General features: G+C 43.1%; 1 long non-coding RNA gene across 1 annotated transcript in view; it reads left to right on the top strand.

Annotated features, from left to right (window-relative positions):
- Positions 1–24,888, top strand: part of LOC146833592 (uncharacterized) — a 156,509-nt gene that overhangs the window by 95,251 nt on the left and 36,370 nt on the right. Inside the window, exon 3 of the long non-coding RNA XR_014960254.1 lies at positions 1,582–1,642. This is a non-coding gene — a long non-coding RNA (uncharacterized LOC146833592). The remainder of the gene's footprint in view (positions 1–1,581; positions 1,643–24,888) is intronic.

Here is a 24,888-nt window from a genome sequence, read left to right as displayed (position 1 = left end):
GCCTCCTCCACTGGTGCCGGGGGTGGTCATGCCTGCTGCATCTCTCCGTCAACACACTCCTCTCTGGCCGTGGCTGCAGGTCCGCTCTCCGGGCGAGACCACTGTCTCTTTCCTCCCCCGCCTGGGATGAATGTAGCTGCCTGGCTGGCGCTGCGCGCAGGCGAGACCACTGGCTGCTCCCTTCAATACAGCCTGTTCCGGTGGGCTGAGCTTCTCAGGCAGGCACTGCCGAGGACGCCCCTGCAGCTCTCTTCCCTCACGCACACTTTCTCAGGGCAGGTGGGGGCCTTGCACAGCAGACGACCAAGGGGCACTCCCCACCTCAGCCAGACACAGCACGGGCTCGCGAGGGTCGATTTCCCCCTCCGGGGCGAGCTTACCGGCAGTGGGCGGGCAGACGATCCTCCCCCAGGGCTCCAGAGCGTCACGAGCGGCCCTGCCTGTCAGCGCGAGGGCGCGCGTGTCGAAACGCAGACTGTCCCGCCTCCGCGGACTGCTCGGAACGCCGACAGTGGGATCGCCGCACTGCAGGTACTCGGGAGGGGCGATGCGCGGGTGGGCTCCGCTCTCGTCGCCAATGTAGAATGGGGGCAGGCCTAGTGTAATAAGGCGCCGGCAACATAAGGGACACAGCAGTCAGGGTTACTAGTGTGGGCCAAAGACCACGAGCGATCTTGAGCCCGTTTATTTATACCTTCGGGCGTGCCCGCCCTCCGGGTGCGTGGATGCGTGTCCTGCGTAGCGGAACGGGCCGGGTGGCTCCGTTACCACAGGGGGCAGGTGGGGGTCGATTGGATAGCAGATTTGTAAAGCTCAACTTATCACCCCTAAGGGTTTCCAGGCGCTGGGGACTGTCGGGGAGATTAAGTGAGCTACTGCCCAGAGTCACATGATGCCGAGCTGAGCTGCCTCCGGCGATCGAACAGTGAGTCCTGCGCTCCAGAGTCAGCTGCACTGGCTGCTGCGCCACACCTCTCCGCGCTGGACCCTGTGCCCAGTACAGCCTAAGGCTCTTTAACTCTCCCCGCACCATCCCACACCAAAACAAAACGTTTGAGGCTGAACGCGAATTCCTGTGAATTTTTTTACAGCCCATAATAGACATCGGCTGCGCAGACCATCCAAGCAATTAGATGGAACCTGCTTTCTGCAAGGGTTTCAAGTTAATTGTGTGCACGCACCGTGTGATATTGGCTACTCATGAGGTTACTGTGTAAAGTAGCCGATATTGTGTGACACACTGTGGCACCGTGTGAGTTGGAAGGCCCGCCTTCACAGCGACAGCCTCATTTGTTGACCACATTCGTGTTAATATTGTTGTGTTATGCTATGTGTAGTTATAGTATAATATGTCATGTTTTGTTATGCTTTCTGGTTTATGGTATTGCATTCATTTTGTATTTAATTGGTGTTTTTAAATTTAAAAACGATGGCTTCCTCTGCAGTCCACATGCGATGTAAACTCAGAAACTATGTGTTCTCTTATTTAATTTGAAATATTCCCTTACTCAAAACCCTAATTTTATAATTTTGTGAATTTGTTTTATCGTAATATTTTGTACATATTGTGTTTTCCTGCAGTGGTCAGAATGCATGAAGACCGAACAACGGCTGCCTGGGGACAGAGTGCGTCCAAACCAGAGTGAGTAGTGTGCTAAGTACAGGTGCCCTGGTTGTGAAGCTTCCCGACATTACTAGGCTTGGTAGCATACTTACTCATTTTTCTGAAAATATGGCGACGAAAAATATTCACTCACTCAGGTAAATGGCAGAATTAGTACTTTTCAACATGTGGAGCTTGAAATTCAATAACAGTCAGAAGGCAGGGCACCTTCATCTAGGCACCCATTTCTTCCCCGCAAAGTAGATATATGGCAGGCTTTTGTGTAGCACACAGCATGCTTGTGAGACCTTCAAGGTCATGTCTCAGACTTGCATCACATAAAATGATGAGGCCTCCCTGCAGAATGTGATAAGGGACCTGGTGTCTCCCAGATTGCACAGATATTCATTGGTCTTGGTCCCAATGGGGGCCCCCTGAACGGTTGCCCCACCCCCCAGCTGCAGGGGCCGGCTCGAGAGAGCAGAGAGGCTTTCCAGAGCATTGAACTATTTCTTATTCCATGCCATTGCACACATTCTGGAAGGCATGCAATCGCATGTCTTAGAGTATGAGGAGGACCCTCCAAAACAAGGAACCCTGGAGGCTGCCCCCCCCCCCTGCACAGGGGCGGGGGGGGGGTGGAGGGCATCTATTAGGCCCCTGGTTTGAGAACGTCCAAGAGACGTTGCACATGTTTGGCAGTCATTCTACAAGAGCACATCCCACAACCTTACCCAGAACTGGTCAGCCAGCTGATACCACCAGGCCAATCAGAGGGCACCTGACACATACACACCCCTTTATGGTCCACAATTATTATCCCGACAACATCATCTCAGATCCAAATAACTCACACTCTAAATCTGTCAAGATGCTATAAGCAAAAGAGCCCTGAAGTGGCAATGAAGGACACCCTTTGCACAAAACTGAAATGTGAATGGGAAAGTCACAGGTAGATAAAAAAAAATGACAGAGTTATTACCAACAGTTTGTGAAATTACTTTGATGTTCAATCACAGAGATTCCGACTCATCTTCCTCAAGCCTTGTTCGGGCGTCCAGGGCTTTTCGCTAACGGTGAATCCATGCCAGATTTTCAGGATCACCCCTGACTAAGTCAATGATTACAATTTAGATTTAATAATTGTAAATGTGTTATTTTTGCATACTCTGGCATTCACCAGCCTGCAAGAACCAGCGGTGCCACCCTCCTGCATTAATGTATGGTCTCACCTCCCTGCTTCTGAATGTATATATTGTCTGAAGTTTGGTCTCATTTAAAACAGATTCGATTCTGTCATCCAGCACAATTAAAGAAACAGGACTTTGAGTGACAACGATAATTTACTTTGAAACAAATAAACATCTTTTATGGGTCCTATCTGCGCCCACGTATTTCTGGCTTCAAAACGTCGTCTGCCAAAACGTTTGAATCTGTTTGTTTGCATCTCCTGTTTTGCTTTGCTTTGCTTTTCTCGCAGAATTATCTTATCTCCCAGGGTTGAGAATTTCAAGGGTATTTCAGCTGATTGGGCAGAAATAGCTATGGAATGCCCTCGAGAGTACCGTAGATCTTAGGACCCTGCTGTCTTTATCTGCACAAACAACCATGGTCTGGAAAACTGTCGGCTTAAGACCATAATAAGTCGACTTCCTGTGTCTGTTCCTGTTTGTTGGTGTGTCATATCTACTTCTAAATCCACAGCTTTAGAAGATGGTATGCCCGCCTAGGGCACATTTTTGTGGTCTAAGGCTTAGGAGCCATGTCTTAGTATTGCTCAACGAAAGAGCGGGGAAACAGCGGGTGTGGAGCGGTGCCAGCAGGGCGCAAGACATCTGTTAGGCACAAAAGACTGCAGCCAATGTCGGGAACATCCTTAAAATAATCCCGATATTTTTATAGTACAATTTGACTTCCACAGGCCTGCTCACCCACAAGGTGCTGCCAAGTGATACCTGATTTTCTCACTTATTACATGGGCTCCTGATGAAGAGCTCCTAACACATGGGTGGTTGGAAACCGGTTCACAGAATAGGTTTCCAGTTCTGACGTAAAAGCTCTGCAAAGCTGGGATCCATTTAAAATTTCCCGTGGACATAGGAGGTGACCCCCAGATGAGGTCATTTTTGCTGGGAGTGGGGAAGGGCCCGCCTGGGGGACAAGTGTTTGGGCAGGTCAGGTTGTCCACATCCCCACTTTCCATGACCCTCTCTTTTCTCCCTGTCTGATCACACGGTGAAATGTATTCCAAAATTGGCAGATCTAATCCCATATTGTCAAATTTAGACATAAATTGTATTATTATTTGTTGCAATAAACATTACTTTTAAATCAAAAACTCTGAAAGGGTTTAACAACAGGACTATAAGGGCCTGATTTAGAGTTTGGCAGTGGCAGTACATCTGCCACAAAGTGGCAGACTTTCCGTCTGCCAGATTTAGAGTGCGTAGACTGCAGTATGTTCTAAATATGGTGGACAGGACATCCACCACGTTTTGGCAGATGTGACGCATCTGCCAAATTCGAAATCGGGAACTAAATTCCGACCTTTCCTGATCAAGCTCTATCCTTCCATATCTCCACATGAAGTAGACTTTTTTGTCAACACTCATCCTTCTGAAGTATCCCAAAGGTAATAGACAGCACTTTATAAAACTTAAAACTAGATTAAAAACACAGATGCCAAAGTCGGATGTTCACTAATATAGCTGACACATATTTGTTGAATGCGTGTTCACTCCAAGGTTATTTTTGGGCCACGAAACATAACAGATGCGTATTCTTACCCACCTAAAAGGCCATAATTTTAACGACCTCAGATGCATGAAATACTGAGTCTCTGAGTTCATTGTTCTACTGAGTCACGAGACCTGGCTACCATTAATTGCTGTTGTATCCCCACTGTCTTTACCACTCGACCTGGTGGTAAAGACAGTGGGGATGTCTTTACCACCAGTACTGCTACCTTAAACCTAAATACCACTTGTCTTAAAATCATACAAACCTAATTGTCTACAGACTATCAGATGTTAAGTGTCAATATAGCCACATGTGGTGGTCTTTTTTTTTAACGACTTTGGAGGGATGAATGGCTGAGTAAACACTGGGAGGAACTGAGTCTGGGACTGGCAGGCCAATAGGACAGTAACTGCCAGGGTTGTCCCCCAGTCATTGCTTTGCTGACCATTTACTCAAATATCTGATAACTTTTTCCATTGTCAAATATGCATTCATATTTACATTAATTAAAACAGGGTCCTAAAGGCGGCAGTGTTCATTGTATTTGGTCCTTGTACTGTGCCACCTGCTATTAAAGGATGCCAGAAGCGGAGCAGTGTTCGCGGCGGGTGAGGAAGACCCATGGCAAATCGCACTGCTCAATTTTAAAAAGAACAATTGATGGACAGAATTCAGAAGAATGTCATACATTCACCCCAGTACAGAGATCTGGGCCTAAATCCATTGTTTTTTTGCTCACCATGCCATTCCAGTTTGAACCCAGCCATATGCAAATCAGTCTTGGCCCCGCGTCCAATGGGAACAGTCCAGCCCGAACTGCCAGGCCAGATCCTCCCTGTACTGGAAACAAGCATCCTAGGACCGGTTTCGGGCTTTCAGCCATCATCAGCCAGGATATCTTGACTCCAGTGGCATGGAGAGCACGGGACCCACGTCTGGGCTTACCCGTCCCACTCGGGGTGACAAATAAAAGAACAATTGATGGACAGAATGCAGAACAATGTCATACATTCACCCCAGTACAGAGATCTGGGCCTAATTTTGCTCCCCACCAGATTCCACGCCCTGGACAGCATTTACATGATGGCATGTCTGAAAGATTTTTTACCATTACATATCTTGCGTGGGGGTGGAGAAGCAACATGATTTAACCAGAATTTTCCTTGGCTAAATCTGGGCAGCCTCCGGTGGGTCTTCCCGATACCTGCTAGTCTGGGGAATGGTTCCAGTAGAACTCCCTGATCGCATAAGAGGTCTTTGGAGGTTCCCTCCCTTCGGGAGGCATCACTCTATTCCCTTATGCCCGTTAGTATAGTTTCTTTATGAAGAGGGTTGTATGGCTAAAAACTGGTCAGTACCCTTACTAGCAAAGGGTAATTATCCGCATCAACATTAATCAAACAGACACCAAATTATATTATAAGGCACAATGCATTTATTCACTTAGAAGCTTTATTTTGGCGCAAAGAAAGGCGTCAGACCTTTTCAAATACAATAAACAACCTTGTTAGGGACATTGCGCAACTTTTGGACATGCAGTACAGGCACAACCTCACACAATTTTCAGGCAAATACAGATATAATAAATAACAAACTTTTAGAAAAATTGGAAGATAACTTTAAGACTGTCATGGAATAAAAATAAAAACTAAGTGGATGTGAGAAATTAAATGTGCTTGATGATGAAGAGCACTGTGTTGTGTGGCTGTAACAAAAGCAGTAACCCACTGAGCTATTTACAAAATATACAAACCGGTGACTTGCGTGTTACGTATTACACTTTGCACCAGGCACATCAACCCCATATGCTGTTGTACAGAGAGTGAAGCATGTGACTAGATGCATTCAGGTCTCCCCAGCAGGTGCGTTAACTACTAGCTACCCTAATGATAGTATACCCTTGAAATTAGTGGGTACACAAAGAAATCTTCAGCAGGTCTCTTAACAATGTAGGATATTTTTAAAATGCAGCCTGGTTAAGACAACAGATTTACTGTCACATCTGTCCTTGTTACCAACTTCTTTGGGGCACAGTTGTTTTTTAATATGTATATAACTTGACTATCAGACTCCTCTCCCAAGGACTCCATTTTAGGAGATACTAAAGTATTTTTTTTATTTTCATGGCTGTCTGCAGCACTCACTTCCTCAGATAACTTGGACAATAAAGATACCCTGATGCGCCATAAGACTTAAAAACTATTTGCACACAAGAAAACACCACATCCCCTCTCTGTAATCCCCCATTCCCACCGAATTGATGTTCGTCCAGCGATTACTGCTTGTTTTTGTTCAGTATTTCACCTAAACCTGCAGATTTACCATAGATCTTGAAATCCTGAGGTCGCTGGTAATTCCCATTACCCCCCTCATCAAGATCCCGCAGGCTTTGTTTATAAGGACCGTAGGCGGTGAATACAATGCTAGTTCACTGCAGTGTAGTGTATACTATTTCTCAACCTATGTCAATATCTATGCACCTGTCACAAACTGATGCTCTATGAAATTGCCTTAGAACCTCATAATACACCCCGAACATCAGCTAAAATAAAGACAAGGGTCAGAGTTGAGGCCTGCAGAGTAATACATTCACTTTAATAGTAACAATGTATAGTCCTGTGAATCTCGATATACAGCACTGTCTCCCCACAGCAAAGCGTATCAACCAAACTCAGAGCACAAGCAGAAGAAGAAGTCAGGTATATGTTAATTCCCACTTAAAGGGGACCACCTTTTAGGTCCTGAGACTAAAGAAAGCATGTAGGGTAACATCACAAAATGCAGGCCGTGCTCTCTTTAGTTTGATGTTCTCTTCATTTAACACGCTGGTTAAAAGAGAATCCAGAGGCCACCATACCTGGATTTACATGCTTTTTCGAAGCCCCATATCTTGGATGCACTGAGAAGAGGTGGGCTCATGGTAGTAGCAGTTATAGTTTTTCTGAGCTTAGTACTCTGCAATTTTACAATCTTTCAAGTGTTTCCAAACCATTGGAAGCAATGTCGCATTGTTTATTTCTCAGGGTCTTGGAAACAGCTGATTTATGGTGTAGACATTCTTTTTACCTGGACTTACAGGACATATCCAAAATGTACGTTTTGTCAATAAAAAGGCACAGTATGGCAAAAGTCATGTTTTATTCATTTGTTACATTACTCATTTACTTATTTATTTTCCACAAATCTCTGGCCCTCAACAACTTTCGTCTCGCCCACTTGAGTTGGACTCTATTTTTAACTTTGCGTTTGGGAAAACTGATTTAAAATCTCCACGTTTGAGGTTAGTTGAGAAACATTTAAAATAATATAACATCTGTGAGGAAGTAGCAAAGAATGGTTTAAGATTCAAATAATGGGTGTTGACCAAAATGACCAAAACACGGGGGTAGAATTCAGATAGATCTGACAAACAATTGCAACTTGCTTAAACAAATGTATATCTAATAAGAGGTATTAGACACACCTCCTGCAACGTAGTACGCATATATGATTCGCCAATAGCAACTCCATGCTTCTCCCAATTATGTCTAAGCCTCTTTGTATCAAAGGAAAGGGCAAGGAGAGAAGAAACCACGCTCCTAGCTTCAGAATTTCTTAGTCTGTGTATTTACACAAAAGCTGCTTAACAGTCAGATGTGTCAAATTGGTGGGATACTTTTCAATATAAATTGTGGGTGAAGATTGAACTGATAATCACTTGGGAGTGATATGCACACTGGATTCTGGGCTGACCCCTTTTTTGTCTTTTAATAAAAATCATGGAAGTACCAGAAGTAGCATCACTTGCCTTCCTTCTCTATTGGCACCACAGGAAGTGACATCATATGTCCTTTGCCCCAGATGATTTCCATTTTACAATATTTGAAAAGTGGAGGCTTCAGCATATTAATAAACAGGAAGTGACAAGTGGCACAAAAAACTAAGTGCTTAAATTCGCACGATATAAGAGGATCCCTTGTCAAATGATCAAATGTCTTATTGGATAAATTGCAGTGGTTGCAAACAGAAAACTTCTATGCACATACATGTTTGAGATTCTGCAATTGAGTTCACATACTTTCTAAACCATTGTGACATTCTCAATACTCTGCCTAAATTTGTGAAATGTTAAGATTTTGTGTTCTGAAAAATGTATACTAATTTTTGAACTGCAAAATCTGACAACATTTTATTCATTTGATTTAGAGGAGGATTGCTTTGAGCTGGAAATGTCTTACTGGAGACAATTTCTTCTCAATCAAGTCCTCTTCTCTGACCACATCAGGTAAATTAGGCCATTTGTGTCCAAGTGCCTTATATATGAATGTGCCACATGTGTACGTGTGGGGGGCTAAATAGGGAATGAGTGGGTCTAGGTTTATTTGAAAATAGATGGTCTGTAGCTTGCTTTTCTCAAATGTCTCTCATTTAATTGTATATTTTTTTCTTTGGATATACTTAAAATGAATGTAATCGTCTCAGCGCGTATTGCCTGGTGTTACAATAATATTGCCTCTTACTCTTGCCTAATTTAGGTTTATGTCTGATTAGGTCCAATTTAGGCCTGTGAAAATCCTTTCTGATCCGGTTACCATATTGGCTCCCTCTGCTTTTTTAGATGGGTTGTTAGCTACCCCTAGAATCTCATCAAAATAGCACTAATAGTTGTGTATCATATAAGAGGTAAAGTCCTATGTGCTTCACATTATAAGAATATTGCAAGTCACTCAGGAGTTCTATAACCAGAAAGAGGAACAAGGCTGAAGGCAGAATTCACTTATAGGGTTATGGAACTCCTTGGTAACATATTCTTACAGTGTACTCTGGGGGTACTTTATCCCATATAATACATGGCTCACATCATAACCTTTGCCACAAGCATAGCTCTTTCACATGAACGAATAAGCATGTTTGCAAACATGAAAAAGAAATAGAAAACTCTAGGGCAAAATTAAACATTTCAAAAAACTTTTAGCTGTTTGCTGCAAACAGATATTAGAAACAGTCCAATACAGGTCATTTAAAAAAAGGTGCAGTAGCTCAGAATGTGTAGAACGATGCAGAAAGATTCTAGCTTTTCTCTCTAATGAGTGCATATTTTCTCTGCTTGGCATTGGAAGCTATTAAAATGGAGTAGAAAAACAAAAGCAAGTTCCAATTTTGTTACTTTAAACAGCTGCTCCAATTATGCTCCATGACCTGACCCGCCCTTCACCTTGGCTGCTGGCGTGGCTGCAGGCACTTGACTTCAGAACTCCACTGTAATAACCTCTTAATAGTCAAGTTCTAGCGTCTTTTCTTTATAATCGGAGACTTGGTGCATCACAAAACGCCAATTATAAAGAAGTTAGTGACTGATATTTATACAGGTATTACAGAATCACATATATTATATTATATTATATTAAATTATATTATATTATATTATATTACATTATATTATATCCAAGTTTAAGATCAATAATGCCTTTCAGCACCATGCAACATGCTAAGCTGCTTTTGTATATGGTTGGTTGCTTATGTGGGTTATTAAAGGAAAAACATCTATGTGGTGTTTTATCTTTGGGCCACAGGATGAATCACTCAGATCAAAAGAACTATTTCATCTTCCTTTTAAGAGCAAACCACAAGATGTTGTCTTCAGGGCCTGTCTCAGTCCTTGCTTTAGTGTCCCATGAATGGCATGTAAATTATAGCCCTCTTCGCTAGTCAAAACACCACATAAGGCACTGCCTTTTAATCTCAGTGTCTCTGATCTCGAGCCCCTCCTGTCCGCACTTGCCTTATTTAAGGTTGCTACATACATTCTTTCTTGTTTGTTCTTTATTTGTCTTCTTTTTTTTAAGTTTAAGTTTATTCGAGAAAAAGTAGAGATACAACATTTAACAAATGCATATGTCCATAAGAAACAATACATAGTAATAGTTATGTATATACAGCGATCTTAGAGAAAAATGACAGGCAAACAGAGTACTAAAAAGATACAGAACTCTACATCATAATAAACTGAACAGCAAAATAGGGAGTGAGGGAAAAGAAGGGAGAGAGCATATATAACATATTATATCAAAAACAGGAAATACAACCCAATTTAATACACTGTAGAAACTAAGGCAAAAAAGATCTACAGCAACATCTATCAATTATGTTATTTGACAAAATACAATCACAAAATAGTGTACAGGCAGAGTGGAAATTGAATTCAAGGAGGTTTATGTCCTTCATCTGCAACAGAGATATTAGTCCCATTGGAAGAGGTACAAAGAGATAACTTTATTTGTCTTCTTATATTGCAAGTCCTGTATGCCACTATTATATGTAGATTGCCTTTTCATATTTCCAGGTGTTTTTGTTTTTGAAAATAAATCTGTAAAGTCAACTTTGCATAAAAATAAACCAGCGTGAAAGAATAGTTTATCTAGAATGATGTCCCAAACAATGGTATTAGACCATACAACATTCATGAACGGTCTATAGCGTATTATCAACTTCTGTAAATAGCAAACATTGGCAACCAGGAGGTCTGGCATTTACTGTCAGCATTTTTGCTTTGTCATAGATTTTGTAAAAGTTTATTTGTTTGGAGTTGCCGGGACATCACCATTATACAGAATAAACATTGGCTAAAAGCAAAACTATGTTTTGGCCTCACAGAGCACAGTTTGCAATTGCAGCTCCTGGTACGGAGGGAACTACTTTGTGTGGATGCGCTCTTTGTAAAAGAGCTGAATGCCGATGCTCACAGTGAAGTTAGCCAATTGTTGAAGTGGGCTTACTAGTTGCCCCCACGCCGTATGCTGTAGTGGGCAGAAGTATAATGTGAATCAAATAGTAACCAACAAATGGATAATGAGAGCTGACAAGAAGTCCATATAAGTATGTTGCATGTATAATGTTATTAATATCAATATAAATGACTTGGCTAAAACCAGATCTAAACTGTAAGGATCCCAACTTAGGGCCTGATTTACAAAGGAAAATGTATAATTTTGTGTTCGTTTCAGATTGTTTGCTATTCACAAAGGTATTTTACTAGTAATATTTTTATGACTGCGGAGTCTCCGCACATAAAAATATAGGATTGTCCTATCTTTCTATGTGTGGAGACTCTGCAGTCGCAAAGATACTACTAGTAAAATACCTTTGTGAATAGCAAACAGTCGTAAACTTACACAAAAGTGTCAGTTTACGTTTGTGAATCGGGTCCTTAGTGCAAACTACATCCATACTTGGATGCAGTTTCATCCTATCAACATATTTCAATTATTTCAATTATTAGCCTTAAGTTGCTCCCTGTGACCATTCTGGACTAAAGAGCAACACCTGAAAGATTAAACATTGTTTTCTAAATGGAGCCTAATTTTATTATTAATTTTAGCAGCTGGTCGTTTGTACCTTCTATCAATCACTGCTCATTAGCCTGCCTTCAGTTTTCAAGAAGCTAGATTACAAATTTAATGCAGAGGTATGGCAGCAGCTTCACTTTGCATGATGCAAAGTCAGGGGGCCAAAGGCAGTGTCTCCTAGCTTCCACTACCTACATGATTTAGTTACATGTTGCCACTCTAATCAACGAATATGTGTCATTATATAGGTGCATTGTTGGGAAAAATACGTTTTATGACTTCCTTGATAGAATCCTAAATTAGAAATGTTAAAAAACTACCCGTCTAATTTTCAGATGTGTAAAATGTCAGCTAAATATTGTATAAATTACACATTTAGCATTACAATTCATGGTAGTCAATTTCTTCAATATTCTGCATGTGTCCAGGGATTTGAAGCAGTACCTAGTCGGTGTTCCCGCCTGTCAATACCAAAATGTCCGTCAGCAAAAGGCTGCTAGAAACATTTCTGATCTTTTCCTGGAGGTGTACAGTGTGACCGGTGTACCATTTGGACTTTCCTCTCTCACTGTCATTTTAGCCAGAAGTATTGTAAGGCTCAGGAATGGAAAGACACATTAGCAAAGTCAACAGGTCTGGCCTTGGAAAGCTGGTTTGATAGTATTTCTTTTACTGCAAACTTATGCCACAAAAATGAATAGAAGAAAAAAAAGGAAAATATACCACTACCTTAGCTTGGTGGCCACGTGCTTGGAATAAAATGAAAAGAAATTGCCACCACATATAATTTTAATACAATGGTATGATTCCTTGCAGGCATGTGCAAATAGTTCAGGTATAGAGACCCTTGTTAGACCCTTGTTAGAGCTAGTGCAAAACACAGGAAAATACAATTCATATTGTTGCGAGGAAAAGGTAGTATTGGCTTTGAAAAGCTGTAACCTGAAGATATTGTTAGAACACATAAGGAAGACTAATAAAAATAATAAGAAGCACAGCAGTGTAGAATATTGACACACCACCTCTGGCACTTACGTGCACTTCTTTGTAGGCAAAAGTGTACATGTGATCAGGGAAAAAGCCATTACTCACAGTGCAAGAGAGCCAGTGGCTGAAGTGAGCTGATGGGTTTGCCCCAAGCTGTGGTCTTTGGTGGGAAGAAACAAATGTGATTGACAGTTGCAAAGACCAATGGATGCAAAGAGCTTAGGCTGAGACCCTCGCTGTATGTATACATGCAGAGATTTATTTATTATACATTTTCTTTTGGTTATCTGATGCTCGTGAAACAGCTAAAGCAGTCTCCTGACCACACCTTAAATTTGATGAAAATCAAAATGAAGCGAACCAATGATGAGGTGAAACACTAGAGGACATGTTGAAAAGTGAAAAAATTCAAGGAAATCTCTGGTACATGAAAAATCTGGAAGCGATTAAGGAAACAAGAAACAATTTCAGAAAACACGTCTGCAGATCAGGAAACATCTGTATAGATCATCATACCTGCCTAATTCATAAATGATTTGGACATATTTCCAAATACTGTATTTTCTACCTTAATACAATGACATAAAAGGTGTGACTTTTATTGTAGACCAAAGGATTTTCAGTTTTTATTTAGTAGCTTCTTTGTATTCTCTTGAGTTACATATATTTATTGAGCAGAAATCTTGACTTCTGAAGTGCTTTGAGCAGCATGTCATTCCAGGCTCGGCGCGGGTGCTGAGCGCGTTTACTGTTTATGTTTACCTGAATTTCTCATGTGTCACATTAGAGCAGATCATAGTTGAGACATCATTTTAGCAATTTTATGGATTAAAATAACTTCTCTATACTGCAGAAGTGATCTCATTCTGGATACGTGCAACGTTTCTAGGCAGATAGCAGAATTATCCAATAGATGGGAGGCCTCCTTAAATGCTGCATGAGCATAACATTTCTAAAAGCTGTAGATCAAAGGAGCCAGAGCCAGATAACACTCAATAGGACCATGCAAATGTGATTTCCAATTAGGGAACGACTTGCGAGTCCGCTGCCCCAGCCTATGTCTACCAGGTTTTTCGAGTGCAATTGGGTGCCTTTTCCCAACTGACCTCACTCACCATCCCACCCGTTGGCTATGTCATCAATGCCCCGGCTACTTTTATGTGCTTTTTGAATGTACTTCATGCCTTCCCAGATTTGTTTTAGTACAGATGTTTGTGCATGTTGTAGGGGAAGACTGTTGTAAATACGAAGATTTCCGGGTATCTGCTAATTTATTCCAGAGTAAATCTTTGTGAATCACTCCTCCATGTTTTTTTAAAGAGTATTTCAAGCCAAGAAGTTTGGTGTTTAATGCAGGACTATAAAATGCATGTATGTCTCCACATACATTTTTGTGTGACTCCCTATCCTGCCTTCATATTTACTTTTGCCCTTTTTAAGAACTTCAGGTATGAGTGAATTTTTGGGGAGTTTCCAATAAGATCGTTCTTAGCCAAGCTGATCACTGAATATGCCTAAAGTCTGGTTTGTATTTCTTAATATTGGCTTTAGCCAATTTCTAGAATTCCCATTTTCTGTTAAACCCGTGAGCTCAGACTTAGGGAAATTAGGTGACTTGCCAAGGATCACCACGAAAATGAATGAATAGATTGATATACTTGGATGGCGAGGCTCTGCGAACTGAATTGCCCAAAGCAATACCTTGCTCAGTGAAGGGACTAAAGCCAGGTAGTAAAATTTCGTAAAATATGATTAGCGGAATATGCTAGTTTCAGTATTTTGTTGGTGAATTTTAACTCTGATTTTCTGTAATTGAATTTAATACTCTGGTTTGCCACCCAACTTGCCTGCATTGATGTCCCATGAATCCCTACATGATTCTAGACCTCTGAGACAGACTTGAAGGATATGGGAAGCCCTAGCAATTCTTATTGGCCATCACTCAAGTCAGTCATACAGGTCTAAACACCTGGACCAATTCTATTTGGGCGTAATGTGCCAAATCAGAATGGCTCGATCAGTAAGATCATATTAAATAGGATATAACTGTATGTATCTCCCAATTGAACAATACATTAATAACTATGGGCCTCATTACAATGGCGGACAGACTTTAGTCCGTCCGCCATCAATTCGGATTTGGGACCGGTCGCCTATGAGGCGCCTCCCCACAATACTAATCACGATGCGACCCCCCCACCACGGTGGCCGCATCACCTGTATTTTGCATTGTGGCGGGGATGCAGTCAGCAGCCCCCACCACAATGCAAAATAGAGGGTGCAGACACATTCCTGCACTACGTGGCAGGCACCCTGCGGTTCCTGCCACATAAGGCAGGGATTTGTAGGGAGGCACAATAGGTGCACCCCAGGATACATGTCCCTGCACCAGGGATTAAGGGGGGCCCGCTACGGGCCCCCAAATCCTTTTCCCCCCATTCATTTTGCTGCCGTTTGTCTGTCGCAAACCGAACGGAGGAAAGGGATATCATAATCCCTACGGCAGTACCTGCAAGGCACCGCCGCAATGTGAGCCAATGTTTTAGTTCAGACAGGTGGTCGGAAAAGAACCGCCTGTCGGAACAGTGGCGGGCAGTCTTTATGACTGCCACGCTTCACCAATGATTCCCCCTGCCATCATAATAAGGCAGGGGGTAACAGCATTACACGAATTCCTTTGAGCGCGCTACATCGCAAAATGCGATGCAGCGCGCGCAACGAAATTAGTTTTATTTATTTAAATGTGTACTTACCTCTGTTCATCCATATTCCGGTGTGTACATTTCCCCACCCTGCCCTTCCCCCCGCCCCGCCTCACTACCCCACCAAACTCCCTCCACGGACCGCTACTGAAAAGGAAATACGGTAGTCTGTGTGTGAGTGTGTTTATCTGAGTGTAAGTGAGGCAATTTGTAAGGAAGAAAGAGCAGAAAGAGAATGGCAGGATTTGTGAGACAGAGGGATGGATACTGAGAGAAAGCGCGTGTGCGAGTTTGTCAGATTTTACGATAGAGAGTAATAGTGTGTTTCTGTGAGACAATGGTATGTTATACGGCGCAGAGAAAGAGAAAAAAAATTATTTTGTGTGCCAGTTATAACATGGGCCTTGATAATGAGGCCCTTACGCCGCTGTTGCATGCCTTTTTGTGACGTTGCAGCGACATAAAAAATGCGTCATGCTGCACCATATTTACAAAGTGACGCATGTAGGCAGATGCGTCACTTAGTAAACCCCTGTGCTACATAATCCCTGCAACAGGCATAATGCATGCAGAGTGGGCGTTCTGACTCAGGAAAGGCACGTAGAAGTGAAGCAGTGAAATCTATGAGATTTCAGTGAAATCTGTGAGATTTCACTGCGACACTACGTAAAAAGTGACGCAGGGCTTTTCACATCGGGCTTGTCCCATGTGAAAAGACACATTGCTGGAGTTGCGTCTGTTGTCAGACACACTCCAGCAATGTGCCAATTTTGCGCCTAGAGATACATCAGGAATACTGATGTATCTGTACATCCTTGCGATGGAATGCCGTACAGTAAAAGTGCTGCATCGCTGTTTTCACCTAGCCATGCAACACTTTTCATAAATAAGTCCCTATGTGTGTGTGTGCGCTCGCTAGTGTTTGTGTGTCTGAGAGAGAGACCGTGTCTGTGGGAGAGGTGGAGAGATGTAACTTTAAAATGCTGTTGTCTTTTCTGTCTTCTAATAAATTGCTAAAGCATAGGCAGGCTTTAAAGGGGAAGAAATGCTGTTTATCCATGCTCAGCTGTTGGAAGCGGCGCCCCTGGTTTGGTTATTTCTGCATTGTGCTTCTTCTTGACCTGCATCTTTTCTCTAGTATCTCATTTCCGTGCTCCTCAGTCAGTCCCATTAAGTTTCCTGTACAATTTGTTCCTCGTGTATTTTTTTTTGTAATTAAAGTGCTACATTTTAACGAAAGAGCTGCCATTTTCTCTGGTTAGCCAGACGCCCGCTTTGTTAATAATTACCATTAGGTCATGTGTGTACTTACAGCATGTTGTGACGTCAGTCACACACTGGGCTCCCGTTGAAGCTGTGGAGGATAGAAGGCAGTGAGGTCATGTTGCACACAGGTGCCCCATTACATTTGCTCGCATGTGGCACTGGGGACGAAACATCTGTTAGCAAAGCAGGTTAAAAACCTTCAGTGTGAAAACAAAGAGTGGCTTTTCCACCAACTTTTTCATGCCCCTCCGCTCCAGTACAAGGCTTTTCGGACCCCATGTGAATTGTCAGTTTGCCATTTAGGAGCTCTACCCCCCCTAGAAATAAGGCCATCTGGCGTAATCTGGTGCTGCCCCAAGGGCTACTGTGGCATCAGTGTGGCTCCACTCTCATTTCACTAAACAAGCTTATGGGCCAGATGTATTGTGATGGGAATATGTCCAGAACATTGCTGCCACACATCTGGCCCCCTTGCATTCACTGTGCCGGTGCTATGTAATGAGGTTGCCTTTACAAATGCAAGGCAAAATATTGAAATTAAGAAGAGGACAAGGGCATCCCATCTCCATTTCAAGTCACTAGGCAGAGAAGGCACACATGCCTGTGGCTTCTTGTGATAAGCAAGGAGATATATGAAAGCTTTGCAGGCACACAGGAGACTGCAAGGCACTGAATGGTTGTAAAGTGAAGTTGGTAGCCATTCGCCACGTGGAAGGTGTATGTGGTGGACACTCTACACAGCTCACAGCAGCTGGTGGCCCCGGCGAAGCAGGTAGTGATTCCTGCGAATGGCTGTCTGCCCCTGATGGCATCAGATAACCGCTGGCCCCTCTCTGCGGTATCTAGATTGCAATGCTGGTGTTTCATTAAAGCGCATGCCATGACGTCTATTGCAGGCCTCGTCTCTGCATGCACAACTGTGCGGAAGTATGAGAAAATCCTCTCATCACATTGAGCTCCCCTTCTCTGCACCAGATTAGTTCATACAGCTCGAGGTAAAGGGCTTTTCTGACTGCTGTGCTGTGCAAATGCATCACTGACCTGCAGCACAACCAGTTAAAGCCAGTTAAATCCTCTGAAGCATGTCTCTTGGGCAATTTTTGATCTGGATTCAGATAGGGTTGTAGCATTGAGCGTGCACGTATACAACTTGTAGATGACACACTGCTATTCCTGGATGCTCCTGTCTTTTTTTGGGGAGTTTTGTATAGTGCGAACTAGACCCGAAGGTATCAGAGTGCTGTACATGAGCACCAGTTGCGTTACAGACGGACACATTCATTTTGTTAGGCACAGGGAGACATAGTGATTTGCCCTGAAGCACAGGATGTTCCCCAACTTCACAGACGACCGCTCTAGCCATTAGGCCACATTGTGCCTCTAGACGTACCCACTTCCTTTCATACTTTCAACCATATCTCCCTGATCAGCATCCTGAAGAAACTAGTGGGAAATTGAAGACATAGAGTTAAATTGACCCCTCTTCTGTTTGTCAAACTGACCCCAAGTGGTTAAAATTGGCAATGCTTAATGCTGCAATGCCAGCCTGCAAAAAGTGGTTTCTCAAGGCTTCATCATTTCACTAATGCTTCTTCATCTTTATATGGAACCGCTTCCGGCAATTCGAGGAAACTCTGGAGTTTGCTGATAATACCCAGATCTATCTGAAGACTCATCCCCATTGACATTGACATTACCAGCTCTTCAGATCTCTTGAAAACGCCCAAAGTGAGGTGTTGAGTCCATACCTAAAATGTAACATCGCAAAACTGGAGTTTCTGTTAATCTCGCAAAAAAGCACAGCCTACTCCATACAGTCTTAGATTGGGCCCTGGACTCTTCTCAATTACAAATCCTTGATGTCTCAAATTGCGAAATCCATGGCTATCATCTTTGACAACATACATAACCTACAAAACCTCAACTCATGTTTGCTGAGGCCAAAAGTGCATACTTTCAGCTGAAATTGATTTGGGGTAAAAGACAATTCATTCCTGAACAATATTTAAAGACTACAGTTCAGACGTTTGTACTTTTCTGACTGGACTATGGAAAATTCTCTTCTCACTGGTCTTCTTAAAATGTATCTAGCCCCCATTAGAGTCGTGGTGTGTAGTTCTGCTCATTTTGTCTGTAGATGCAGGAATTTCAGTCACATTTCCTCGGTCCTAACTTCTTTTCACTGGTTTCCCATTAAAGACCAGAATTAAAAGGATCTGCAACACTCAAAAGTGATTCAAGTCTACTTCCTCCCACTTAATTGAGAATTAAAAAATTCTGGTGGCCAAACGGGATCAAAGAACACACAATCCCTTCTCCGTGAGCCTCCTATATTTAAACACGAATGTTGTATGAATCAAACTTTATGTAGGTGCACCGTAAGATTTTGGAATTAACTTCCATCAGGTTCTTCATATCACACCATGTCTTGCACCTTTCAGAAGGAACTTACACTTTTCCTGTTCTTTAGACGTTTTTGCTGCGTCTGACAGATGGTTGGTGGCTTTGATTTCACTCTGTTCTTTGTTTTTCCAGCCTCTCAGGCCCCATACGCTTTTGTGGTTGTCTCTTTCTTTGGATTGGTCTTACTTTCGTTTTTATTCATCTGGATTTGTTGCACCCTTTTATTCAGTTCAGATCCTGGATATGATTTGCACATTTCCTTATGTTTTGGCTTGTTTATCCACTAAGGTTCAATATTCAGATTTCAACATGGGTTCTTTTGTAGAACATTCTAACCCCTTTGGGACACATTCCTACTATAGAAAGCTGCATAAATAAAATAAATACATAACAGCACACATCTCAGTGCAACACACAGGGTACCTGGGCATCTGGGTTGTAGATTGGCCCCCTCATTATTGCATTTTGGATCAGCCAGCTCATTATCGCATTTTTGATATTCATATAAGGATGTAGGACCCTGTGAATATACCCACGAAGCAGAAACTTCAGGACTACAATCAAATGTTATTCAGAGCCTTGATGGTTCCATTACAAAGTGTATCTATTGTCACAGTGTTGCATTAAGATGGACAGCTGATGCAGTAATGTGCATTGTATTTAGCTTGAAAATGATTCCAGTTCCCCCATGGTTTTCTTCGTATCGCGTCCAGTGGACACGTTCCAAGGGGTTTAGACCTGATGCATTTACACCATATGGCTCTCAGATACTCTACCATTATATGCCCAGGACAAAATATCTGGCAAATTACAGCCGTTTAGAAAAAACAGCAGTTGGGTTCCTTAGACTCCATATGACATGAGTAGTTCGGTAGATGTTCAAAAACAGAAATCAGAACAATATAGTCTCATAGCACCCATTTTAAAATTGCCAACTGGAATTTGTACTGTTTTGTAGTATAAAATAGAAACATGCAGCCCATTTTACCAACACTATCGGGGTATGCATGCTCCACACCTGACAGTATATAGCCTCCAGCTCAGCCGCGGTCTGTAGTAGGAGTAACTGCAGGGCGGTGACGTGGGGAGGGGGAGGGGCAGGGTGGGGGGTAGTAAACTATGGATTACGGAGGTTTACAGGTAAGTTAACATATAAATTAATAAAACGAATTTCGTTGCGTGCACTGCATCCCCAAATGTGATGCAGTGCAGGCAACGAAATGCGTTTTATTAATTTATATGTTAACTTACCTGTAAACCTCCTTAACCCATAGTTTACTACCCCCCACCCTGCCCCTCCCCCTCCCCCTCCCCACGTCACCGCCCTGCAGTTACTCCTACTACCGACCGCGGCTGCTCCAACTGCTTTCTCCGTTGGGTACCTTTGAATTTCCTGGGTCCTAGACCTACCTGAGTGCTGTGAGCTGGATCCGGCACTTTGCCCCAACAAGGGCCATAAGACCTGATCCAAGGGGCTTAGGACATTTTGGCAAAGGCCCATTAGGAAAACCGTAAGACCAAAAGAAGGCAATCCAATGGCTTATCTGTCCCCACTTCCAGATGCCATTGTATTGTGTTGTTCTGAAAATGCTTTTTATATAATGCTTCATAATCATGATGAGGGACCAAAGTGCATTTGTGGACCAGTAGCTGCCACTCCGTGGGACAGCAGTGGCTGGAGGAATGTGTGTGTGTTTTCCTGTGACCTATATGGGTTGAGTTTTTTTATGGTGCATAAGGATCGAGGCGGTGTTCTTATTGTGTTTTGTTGCTGCATCCATGGGTGGGTTTGTTGCAAAAGAAGTAATATTAGATTAGATTAGTTTGTTTGTTGCACAACTATTTAAAATCATTGCAATCATTACATACATAGAAAGTTCATTATTAAAGGAAATTTATATTTAAAAATAAATAATTTTACTCATAAATATTTCATCAATAAAAACTCAGTAGAAGTGTGCCAGTAAGTATTGAAGTATACAATATCACGCATAAATAACTAGGAATTAAAAGTATTAGGTGCTAATCTATCGATGAATCGCATGTTTCGTAGACATTACAAAGCAGCATTGGATGCCGGGTAATTGGTGTCACACCCTATTACCCCACCAACAAATAGTTTCTATTCTGCCACCCTGAAATGTTGCTTCCGTGCAGCCTGAGACTGGTAAGTCAGCTTAATAGAAAGGAGTGTGGGGGAAAACTCATAATATGCCCGGTTCCGCCAATCATATTGATGCTTCGGAGACAGCTTTTGCAACGCTGTCTCCACAGCGCGGTACCTGTGCAATGCGGTTGTTGCAATGGCCGCGTTGTTGCCACGTGTGCCGTTGCATCGCGGGTCGTTTCGGTGGCTTGCTGTCGGGGCCGCGCGGGTGTTGGATAGACAATCCAACACCATCCTTGCTGTTGCACAAACTGGAGTAGGAATAGTAAATAATACTATTCCTAAGTACAGTGCGCCCCGACGGCAAGTCGTTGTGGCAGCTTGCGGTGTGGTGGTGTGCGTGGTGGCGGCATTGTCGTTGTGGCGACCGAGTTGGGGAGACATGTGATGTATTCGCATGCATAGTAAATAGATATATTCTAATGCTTCTTCACTACATCAACAACGCCAGGGAATAGCGGTTCCCTGGCGGCTGCAGCGGGACTGTGGCGGTCCCACCTACCAACTCATAATAGGGCGGTGGGGAAACCGCCACCGCGCACCCCGGCGTGTCTGGAGGATATTGAACCATCAGACTCGTAAACAACCCCTAAGTGGTGGTACTGGCAGTGCTGTTAAGTTGCTGTAGGTTGCAGTGTGGGTAATGTCACTTTTGGTGACTGAAGTAGTAAATGTAGTGCTCGCTGTACTGACAGTGATGGTGGCTGAGTATTTCAACACTACATGTCTTCACACTTATAGTACGGGGCAGCGGTAGCTTTTGTACAGCCTCCTTTCTTTGCAACCATCTATGTGGCTCACGGACCAGGAAAGAGTATTTCAGTGCTTGGTGCTTGTAGCTGTGTGTCTTGTTTCCATCCATGTAACACATTCATCCGTGGTTACTCACTTTGAACTTCGAAAGACCCCCATAAATAAATACTGTATGTTAAAAAAAAAAAAAAAGAACGTCCCTCATAGCATCCTGAAGCGTGCCTGGCTACCTATATAATGTATGAACGGATATCCAGGGCAGGACTGGGAACTGAAACCGGCCCTGGCAAACAGGTCGCCGGCCCCCCTGTGGGTGAGAAGGAGGGTTCGGTCGAGCTGTTTGATACGGCCGATTTCGGCCGTTTTTGTTACAGGGGGCCAATATTGCAGGCCGTCGGTAACAAAAACCGGCCTAAAAAGGGCCTAAAACTGGCCACCACCCTGGCGGCCTACCGGGGAAACGCCCGGTGCCCGCTATGGCCAGTCCGGCCCTGCGGATATCTCTTTTGTCCAATGAACTTCAGTCTCAAGCCCACATGGAGGGGCATTCTTTCTATGATTTCTCCTTCAAACAGAGTATGTGAGCGTTCTCACTGATTCTTAAGGATGACTACTGGTACTTCTGCAAGCTATGCAAAGATTGATGTTTGATGGAAATTGGTAATGAGTTGCAGATGTCCAGGCTTTATACTCTGCACCACTTAAGACGAAGCATACTAACCATCATGGTCAAATCTGACTAGTCTCGTATAAGGAGGACCCTTTACTCCAGCATTTGAAATACCACCCGGTTTCCTAAATTTAAATCGGGCCATCCTATTTGATATACATCTTAAAGCCATTCTAAGACAATTACATGAAGTCGGTACATATCTGTTCCTTTTACTATAATTTCCACCCGTCTAATTATATGGGTGTAAGGGAGGTTGGCATACATCAATGCAGTGGCCTGCTCTGCACCACACATATTTTTCGGTACAATTTTGGATTTTATTACCCACTTTCTGCTGATTCAAGTCTGAATGATGCTAAGCAAGCTTTCAGAAATGGGGTTACAGAAAAACAATTAAAAGATGTATTTTTGGGAGCCTCAGCAAAGAGAGATGGAGTCAGAAGTAGCGGTAGGCAGAGACAAGAAAATTGGTTGAAATATAGAAGTAGACAGAGGTAGTGCTTAATTTGAGCCGGTGGTTTCTGGTGTTCAGCACCAGCGCTTAATCATCAACACCGGCACTTTTCATGTGCACCAGTTAAGGACACATTCATTTATGGTAGGCACGGGGAGCTCAAGTGATTTGCCCAGAATCACAGGAAGTTGAGCGGACGCCGAGACTCAAACCTAGTTCTCCAGCTCTGAAGTTGGCAGCTCTGACCATTATGCCACATTCTCTCCCCGCTTTCATGATTAGTATGGTTCTGTTTTAGGCGGTGCTAACAAGAGAAATAGGCTGGTGCAAACTGCTTCCTGACGAGAGAACAAACACTTATGTTTTTTTAACAAATTAACCACTGGACAGAGGTGAGGTAGAGAGAGAAAGTTCACTTTGTAGGGGGGGAGTGGCATTGGAAGATGGGGCCTTGGGCAATTGCCTGCTTTGCACCTTTCTTAAAACGTCTCTGTTGTGCAGCTATACGCATAGCCACACAAACACACTCATGGTTAAGAATTGACATACAATACTCATTTTATCCTTTTGACCAACTAAGGGCACTTTTACAGCTTCATATCATAGGACAGAGTTGTTTGTAAAGTCGCTTGCTATGAATTATTCCATAATTCAGTGGGTGGACATGGAAAAGCATCTTCTTGTTATGAATATACGTTTTTAGACATGGACACCGGGTGGAGGCCACATCATTCAAAATGATAGCGAAGCCAGGCTCTCAGTGCCTTCAAACATTCTAATTTTCCACCATGAAGTTTGCAATCTCAAACTGCAAGCGATTGCTACGGATAAGTGACTTTTTCTATTTGCTGGTGTGTGTTATCTGAGCCAATCTGCACGCGGATTACTGATAAATACACCAGCGCTGCATCCATACTAAAAGTTGATGCAAATAAAAACTACAATATTGTTACGCAGCATATTTCTGTTTTTGACAAAACGTGAGGCATTTGAAAAGTATTTTAAATCAATCAAAGGAAAAGCCGAACGAAAAACATAGAAACATAGTAACTTAATAAAAAGAGATGATAGACTCAAAATATATATTGTGAAGGATGCCCAGCGAAGTTTCTAGCACGCAGGCCCAGTTGGAAAACATCAGATGTGGTTGACTCGGGAATGTTTCGTAACAAGGGACGGCAGCATGCAAATACAACGCAGCGCGGAGAATAAACCCAGGCCCCGGCATTTTTCGGCTCCTCTGTTTTTTCCAGCTGTCTAAATAGTGTTTCTGTTCTAGTGGACGAACAGAATATACCACATTCTTCCGCACAAAAGCGGGCGATTATCCGCTGCTGCATCAGCCGAAAGTCTATTTTTCAAAAGTCACTGGCCGTGCTGTGTCCAGCCCCGATTGTTTTTAGTCGTGTTCACAATGCGGCGTTTGATCGCCGCGATAAAAAAGCTTTCAGACAGTGCGCCTTGTTTTCGTTTATGCAGAACAATCTTACGGCGAAAGACACGAACAGTTCGCAGGGGCTTTCTCGCAGCTCCGTTGTCTCTGCTCGCCCGCTGCCTTTTGCACTCTCCCACCCCCTCTGCCACTCTCTCACCGTCTCTTGTCGCGACTCCCACTGTTTGCTGGCCTCTCTCTATCTTTTCAAACCTTCTGCGGCCTCTCACACCCCCGGAGTGCCTGACAGTCTCTCATCGCCTCTTACATTGTGCCACAGTATCTCCCATTCTTCTGCAGTCTCTTTTAATCTCCCATAGTACCCTTAACTCTCTCCTAGGCTCTTTCACTCTCTCACCCTTTCGTTTTCTGCCAGTCTCCTAC

The sequence above is a fragment of the Triturus cristatus genome, chromosome 4_2 (assembly GCF_964204655.1).
Source record: "Triturus cristatus chromosome 4_2, aTriCri1.1, whole genome shotgun sequence".
Taxonomy (NCBI): domain Eukaryota; kingdom Metazoa; phylum Chordata; class Amphibia; order Caudata; family Salamandridae; genus Triturus; species Triturus cristatus.
Note: the sequence above shows the minus strand (reverse complement) of the source record. Positions and strands in the feature narration are given on the sequence as shown.